Here is an 8,372-nt window from a genome sequence, read left to right as displayed (position 1 = left end):
AGTATAGTTAAGTTCATTTACACATTTATTTAAGAAAGAGAGTTAAAAAATGCTTTGGCATAAGGCCAAAGTTTCTAATTTGCAATATGGTCCAAGTTTAGAAAAAACAAACACAAGCAAAGAAGATTTTAAAAGGAGGGAGAGATTTTGAAATTAAAGAAATGGGGAGGAGATGAAGAGAATAATCCTAAGCACAAACTTAGAAGTCGATAGTCGAAAAGATCTGACCGATGGGCTGCAATCCAATAGACAAGAATGTCATATATAAACCCAAATTTCCCTTGGACTTTAGAATCAAGCAATATCAATAACAAATAGAAAAATGAAGAACAAGGCATCAAATAAAGATAACCACATTCAAGCTTAGCAACTCCATGATCCTCTTCAAAATTTCCCATGTATCAGATGACTTCAAAGGTAGGCATTACACACAGGTTCAAAATAACAACTTCAATATGATCATGTTGCAGATGAACTCAAATGGCTCTTCAATAATGTATCAGATGAATGTTCACTTCACAAGCACTTGGTTTCAAACAAGTTGACATTGGCCAAGTCCTTTGAATAGGGAGTGTTGCCTAATTCTAAGTCCAATGTCTCAGATCAAATCCAACAGTCCACACAAAAATGTATTTTAGGGTTTTTGTTCTTATTATGTACATTAAGGTCAAAAGACCACAAACACAAAACAAGTATATACAAACACAATATATTCACAAAGTATGACTCAAGTGAGCAAAGTGAAAATGACATTAAAATAAACAAATTGAATGGTATGAATAATGGCAAATGAATAAAGACTTAAAATTAAAGTGCATAAAAGTAAATGGCTTTAAATTAAATGTTAATTGTTAATTGATTAGAAGTTAGTATTTCTTTTGCTTTGGTTTTGTTTAAGTCATTCTATGGAGAACACTCAACCCACTTATCACAAGCATGGACCCTTGAACTAAGACATCTTCTAAAGGAAGGAAAAAAGGCCAAGTTTCCACACAATACCATGAAAGAGGGGAGACTTACGATCTCACTTACTAGAATGCTATGTCTTTTGTGTCATAAATTTAGCGCTATGTTAAGCAACCGTAATTGGACTTATGTAGAATTCACAACTATTTGAGGTCGGACAATAGAATTTATGTGTTAATGCATATTAGAGACATAATATAATGGACTATACTCATAAAATATACCACGAACAAAAAGAATATGCAAAATGGTGGACCTAATCTCATCCATACTCATGTTGATTTTGCAATCAACTAGCCTTAGGATATTGAGATATCATAGGTCCATGACATGAATGAATAAAGAAGGGGAATGAGATGAAGAGGGATGGGGAATGGAATCAATACAAATTGGTCAAATGAGGACTTTTACCAAATTAAGATCATTCATTCATTTTGGGAGATGAAATGTAAATTTCATCAATCCCCTAAATCCAATGATCTTAACTCAACAAAGTCAAATCAACCTTGACCAAGGCCCAACAACACAAGTCAAACTCAACAAGTCAAAATTAGAAGCTCAACACAATTTATTTGGCATTTAATCAATTAAAAACAATTAAAAATTGCATTAAATTAAATTATGGTTTGCCTAATTCCTAAAACCTCATCAAAACACCAAAGAAATGGCCATGAGATTTATCATAGGTCAAACAAGGTCAAAGGACCCTGGAGAAAAAATTTCATAATTTTTGGAAACTTAAAACTATTTTTAAATAATTAAAAATATTCACAAAATCAATTAAATCATGAAAAACATTAATAATGATCCAAAAAATAATTTTAATTTAGAAAATTAAAGAGGAATTTATTTTTATTTTTTTTGTGAAACTCTCATATTTTTTGGATCAATATTAAAATTAATATGAATTAATGAAAATAACAAAAATAAAATAAAAAACAAATAATCAGAAAAAACGTGGACCACTTGATCTCCCTCATTGATTGAGGTGGCAAATCAGGTGGCCACAAACGCGCAATCCATGATGGACTCTAGTCAGCGCGCCACAAACAAGGTCATTCAAACCAACACTCATGATTAGATTAATTCAAACAGATCATGTGGCTCTAGACCTTGCCAACTCACCACCGGAGCAAAGCTCCGGTCTCCTTCTCAGGCGAGCCTCGTCAGACTGGTCCTATCATAACCATCACCAAAATTAAAAAGAAGGACATGATTTTAAAGAAAAAATGACATTGAGCACGAATCTGGCCTCAATTCATCCTAACTCCAAGTATATTGAGAGATACAAGGAGTTGAAATTTAGGTGCATGATCTGAGTTGCTTCGATTTGACCTCAAAGCAACTCAATCTTGTTGCCTACATTGGTAGGACTTCAGACAACCAAGGATCCAAGAGAATTATGGAGAATTGAGTGAGAATCAAAGAGATGAAATTTTCTGAAAAATACCTCCAATGTAGGTCTGGATTCAATTGTTCTTGCTTTCGCTCATGCTTGATCTTGCTCAGGATGCTTGCAGAAGTATATTACAATGCACAAAAGGTCTTGGATCCCTGGAGTTTTAAATCTCAAAACAGTGAGATTCCAACTCAATTTCCAAAGGAAATTCTCAGGTTTATCCTCTCAAATGGAATGGTTTGTGGTTTGGGATCAAAGCTGGTACGAAGGAGTCCCTATTTCTGATGCACAGGGTCCCTATTTATAGCTGAATCAAGTGACATTTGCACCCTTGAAGTGAGTTTCCAATTTTGGAAATCAGTGATGCATGGGTGCATGGGTGTGTACAGGCCCATGAGATCATTCCATTTGGTCCATAATTGAATGTGAATAAGTCTGAAATCAATTTGGAATGCTAGGCAATTGTGCATGGATGTTTGAAGTTTGATATTTGCCAAATGATGATGCAACGTTCAAGCCATGCGCAACCCAATAAAATCTTGTCCAAAATGGATGAAATTAGACTTTTTGGAAAGGTTAGATCAAGAGGAAAAACTTTCATGTTGAACTCTTTTCCATTTGAAGTTTGCATCATGATGAATTTTGAGGTGGAAGTTTGGAAATTTAAACATATCAAAAAAGTTTCTAAGTGTCAAGCCATATGTTCACTTATTCCACCTTGGCCAACTTATTATGTGAGCTTCAAATGAGAAAGTTCCTTCATCAAAGTTGTAGCTATCTCAAAGTCCTTAAAAATGGGCACAAATATGTCCTCATATGGACTTAATATGAAGGAGTTATGCATTTTTGAAGTTGAGGAAAATCACTTGTTCAATGGTATTCGTCCAAAATGACCTATAATGTATCCTCATATCACATGCTCATAAAAGTTGAATGATCTCTTCCTCCAAACATAAACGTTGAAGTATACATCATGAATTTGATAATGCAACTTGGAAATCTTTCATCTCACAAAAATTGAGCAAGTTATGGTGTTGGGAAGTTGACCTCCAAATTAGGGTTTAAACAAAATGACCTATAATATTTCACCATAAACAATGAAACTTTCCAAGTATAACTAGATCTAGACCTCAACATGAAAGTTGTTTGCAATGTAATTTAGAGTAACTTGTCTCTTAGAATAATTTTTATATGACAAAAATTGTAGGATATAGGGTCTAGGGGACCCCAGATTTGATCAGATGAATTCCTTTGGTTAAGCACCATGAACCAACTTGCTAACTTGCAATTCTCTTGAATTTTGGGACTCATGGGAGATCATATATGCATTATGATGGAATTTAAGGTATACCTTGAAATATTTGATCAATTGTTGAAGAAGCTTGTTGAAGAAGTTACACAAGATACCCAGATGAACTAGGGTTTCCAAGGCAAACCAATTCCAAACTCTTGATGAATTCTTGATCAAAATAACATATGGAGATCATGGGGATCCATATATGATACCTAGAGCCATTTTTAGACAATTCTTGATTGAGCTCTTAGCAATGAGGGTCTTAAACCCTAGATATGAACTTGATAGATAAAAGGTGAGCATGTGTCCTACCTACAAAAGAGTTAGATAAAATGCAAAGACATATTTTGGTATTTTGGTTAGTAAAATGATAAAATACAAAGTATGATACAATCAAATGGTGCTTGGTGATATCTCCCAATGCAAACCCAATGAGTGAGGGGTAAGGAGGATACCAAGATGTGATCCCAATGCCAATGCATATGATGAGATAGCATGAGGGATCTTAGGGTCAAAATTGGGGTCTTACAGTTGCCCCTATTTAAGGACATTCTAACTGAGGAGATGAAGGTTAAAATTTTTGTATCGACTCAATAGAATGGGCTTAAATAAGAACATATATAAACAAATTTTGGTTCCTAAGAGACCTCACGATGCATATGATATGAATGTTAAAAAGAATCTTTGTGGGGAAATGTTGCCACAAAGGAAAAGAATACGGAGAGAATGAAAGTCCGCAGGAGCATAATGTATTCCATAAGGAAAACTCACTGGGGAGACCAAAACTCTGAGGGACAAAAGGGTTATGCGTAGGCCAGGCTACGACTTCAAACTGCAGGGGAGACACGAGGGATTCCATGATGATAAATCAATGGACAAACTCAGCCAGGGGACAAAAAGGAACATCTACAGGGGATACGGGTAAATAAAAACAAAGCTGAAATACTCGGACCAAGCAGGGAACAATGATTTCACTAAGGAAATGTGCACTCGAACTCAACTGGGGAAGAAAATATCTTCAACACAGGAGGAGCAGAAATATATCATCCGCTGCCGGTTACAGGGTATGGGGATAACAAGATCTAACAGAGAGGACATCTGTTCATGGTTAGGGTAAACATATCAAGGATGACTCGCTGAGGGTCGCCAGGAGGCGTATTCATTACCAATTATTGGGTAAGAATACACTTGCTAGGGAAAAAGTAGGATTCCCGACTACCAGTTACTGGGCAGAAGACCAAAGGGAGAGAATATTTGTCACTAGTTAAAGTAAACATATCAAGGATAGACTCAAAGGAAAGAAAGTCTGTCATCGGTTAAGATGAACATATCAAGGATAGACTTGCCTGAGGATGTTAAGGAGGATACCCGTCATCGGTTAAGATGAACATATCAAGGATAAACTTCCAGAACAAAGTAGGAATTATATCTATCAAATGTTGGATAGAATACCAAAAAGAGAATATCCGTCACTGGTTAGGATGAACATATCAAGGATAGACTCAAAGGAGAAGAATAGGAATTATATCTATCAGTTACTTGATAGAAAACCACAAAATAATATCTGTCACTGGTTAGAGTGAACATATCAAGGGTAAACTCTGCACAGGGGAGAAAAACGGGATTTACAACTACCGGTTACTGGGCAGAAGACCGCGAAGAAAAGGGAACCCGTCATCAGTTAGGATGAACATATCAAGGATTAACTCTCTAGGGAACGAAATAGGGATTACAACTACCTTTTTACTCGGTAGAATACCAAAAAGGGGAGAATATCCTTCATCGGTTAAGATGAACATATCAAGGATAAACTTACAACAGGGGAAGAAAATATTCATCATCGGTTAGGATGAACATATCAAGGATATACTTCCTGGGGAGACGTGAAAACGAATCCGCTGGGGGGAAGGAAAAGGGGTTACTTTTGTAGGGTATTGGGCAAGAAGTAACAAACTGCAAACTAAGAAGAATATTACCAGTTATTGGGTAATAGACTCTTAGAGGACCAAGGATATCTATCTAGGTAAGATCTAGAAAGAAACGGTCAATCACGACTCAACCCAATAAGGATATAACTCAAGGGGAGTGGTTCCATCCAAATAATCAACTGGGAAGAAAACTAAAATAATAATCATCCACGAGGAAATAACTCAATGGGAAAGGGAGAAAGGTTAAAGTCTTTCTGCTTAAGGGGCTGACACTCTACAATTGAAGGAGGACAGACACACCGAATTTGCATGGGGATAGAGTACCACCATAGCAGAGAATCAGAACAACAATGAATCATAAGGTGTAATGGTGCAATTATGAAGTTTCTGAATGTATATGTATATGTATATCTATATATATGATGATTATGCTGACAAAACAATCACAAAGGATACAAAATGTCGCTGGTTTGAATCATTGATACAATTCCTCGCCAATCTCAACAGGATGGAGGCATCAACTAGAGAATGATCAAACATCTTGAAGGGTTAACCCAAGCTAGGGAAGAAAGGAGGAGATATGCTAGGGAAAATGCTATCAACTCTGCGGGGAATAAACACAAATAACTGCTCAAAACCAGGGAGAAACTCTGATTGGGGACCAATCTGGTGGCGTCTTGTGAGGAAACAAAGTTCTGTCGACGCCATGCAAACTGTTGCAATGAAATGCCTACAACTCAAGGGAGGCCAATCACAAACTCAGCTGGACAAGATGTTCAACTCGGCTGGGGAAATCAACAAACATCGGGTGCTAATATACTGTCGGGGATGAAATAGGAATCACACTAACTGCTTGGGGAGAACCAATAATGCTCCACATTTAGGGCTTACTGCTTTCAAACCGCTGTTGATATTCTTTTTAAATGAAATCGATTGCTTAAAAATAATGCTTTTATATGCTTAAGAAAAATACGATTTTGATTAAAATTTTAATTTCAAAAATGATCATAATAAAATTTAAATCTATTTATCTGAATAATAAATAAGAGTAGAAACAATTGGATAAAAGCTCAACTTTATTTAATAGAATGGTAGTCTGTAAATGACAGGACTCCATAGATCTTTACAAAAGTTAAAAAATGGTAATTTACATGGAAAAGGGCTACATTGAATACAATGGTCATTAATCCTTCTACCAACTCTTGATATCCACTGTGCTTTTGGCGACGGCTGGAGATGACGAACCGAAATTTGACAATGTGCTCAAGATAAATCTTCAAAACTGAAAATCAACAGTATGTAGTTACTTGTCATAATCCGTAATTTTTGCATAAATTTCCCCAAGGTGGGGTACTCAATTTATCGGGATAATTCTTTTTGTTTTATGTCCCTAACTTTTGCCTGGATCGCCCTTTCGGGTTCAATCCACCGAGACACTCATTTTTGCCTAAGCCGCCCTTTCAGGTTTTCAACTTAGTGAGCCGTTCTTTTCTTTTTAGGCAAAGTATTTCTTGATTGCACCTGTGTTCACAGGACGAGTGATCTCTTCACCATCCATAGTTGTAAGAATCAAAGCACCGCCTGAAAAGGATCTCTTAACAACATATGGGCCTTCATAATTAGGAGTCCATTTTCCCCTAGAATCTGGCTTGAAAGATAGAATCTTCTTGAGCACAAGGTCACCTTCTCGGAACGCACGAGGTCTAACCTTCTTGTCAAAAGCTTTCTTCATCCTTTGCTAATATAACTGACCATGACACATGGCCGTCAACCTCTTCTCTTCAATCAAATTCAGCTGGTCAAACCTGGTTTGACACCATTCACCCTCAGTCAACTTGGCTTCCATCAGCACATACAATGATGGGATCTCAACCTCCATGCCATAAACTAGTGAGAAAGGGGTTGCCCTTGTTGAAGTGCGAATAGATGTACGATACCCATGCAAAGCAACTGGGAGCATCTCATGCCAATCCTTATATGTCACAACCATTTTCTAGATGATCTTCTTGATGTTCTTGTTTGCAACTTCAACAGCCTTATTTATCTTAGGTCTGTAGGGAGAAGAATTATGATGTGCAATCTTGAAGTCTTTGCAAAGAGCTTCCACCATATTGTTACTCAAGTTTTATCCATTATCAGTAATGATCTTACTTGGCACACCATAACGGCATATGATCTGATTCTTGATAAACCTCACAAAAACTTGCTTGGTCACATTTGCATACGATGCCGCTTCAACCCACTTTGTGAAGTAGTCAATAGCCACCAAAATGAAACTATGTCCATTCGATGCTTTGGGATCAATCATGCCAATCATATTAATTCCCCACATGGAGAAGGGCCATGGAGAGGAAATGAAGTTCAACAGTGTCGGAGGGACATGAATCTTATCTACATATTGTAACACCCCAAAATTTGCCCTCCTCATTCATGCATTCATTTAGCATTTCATATTGCATTTCATCATGTCAATCAGAATTAGATCCGAAAAAAAAAAACGAAAAAAAATGAAAAATAAAACGAAAATAAATAAATAATAATAATAATAAAAAATAAAAATATATATAATAAAATTTTTTGGACTTGGGTCTCTCTCATTTGAGCCCACAAAACCATGAAATTCAGTCTATAAATACCAAGGCTTCACTTGAGAAAAAGGGAAGAGAAGCAAAATACTCTGAGGTTTCCTTGGAACAAAACCCTGAGGAAAAAGATAGTGAGAGAAGAGCTAACAGAGTTCAGAGCAGCCTCCAAACCCTGAAGGGAACTCAACTGCACAGAATCA

The sequence above is a fragment of the Lathyrus oleraceus genome, chromosome 7, assembly GCF_024323335.1.
Source record: "Lathyrus oleraceus cultivar Zhongwan6 chromosome 7, CAAS_Psat_ZW6_1.0, whole genome shotgun sequence".
Classification (NCBI taxonomy): domain Eukaryota; kingdom Viridiplantae; phylum Streptophyta; class Magnoliopsida; order Fabales; family Fabaceae; genus Lathyrus; species Lathyrus oleraceus.
The sequence above is the reverse complement of the archived record's forward strand: the minus strand, read 5'-3'. Positions refer to the sequence as shown.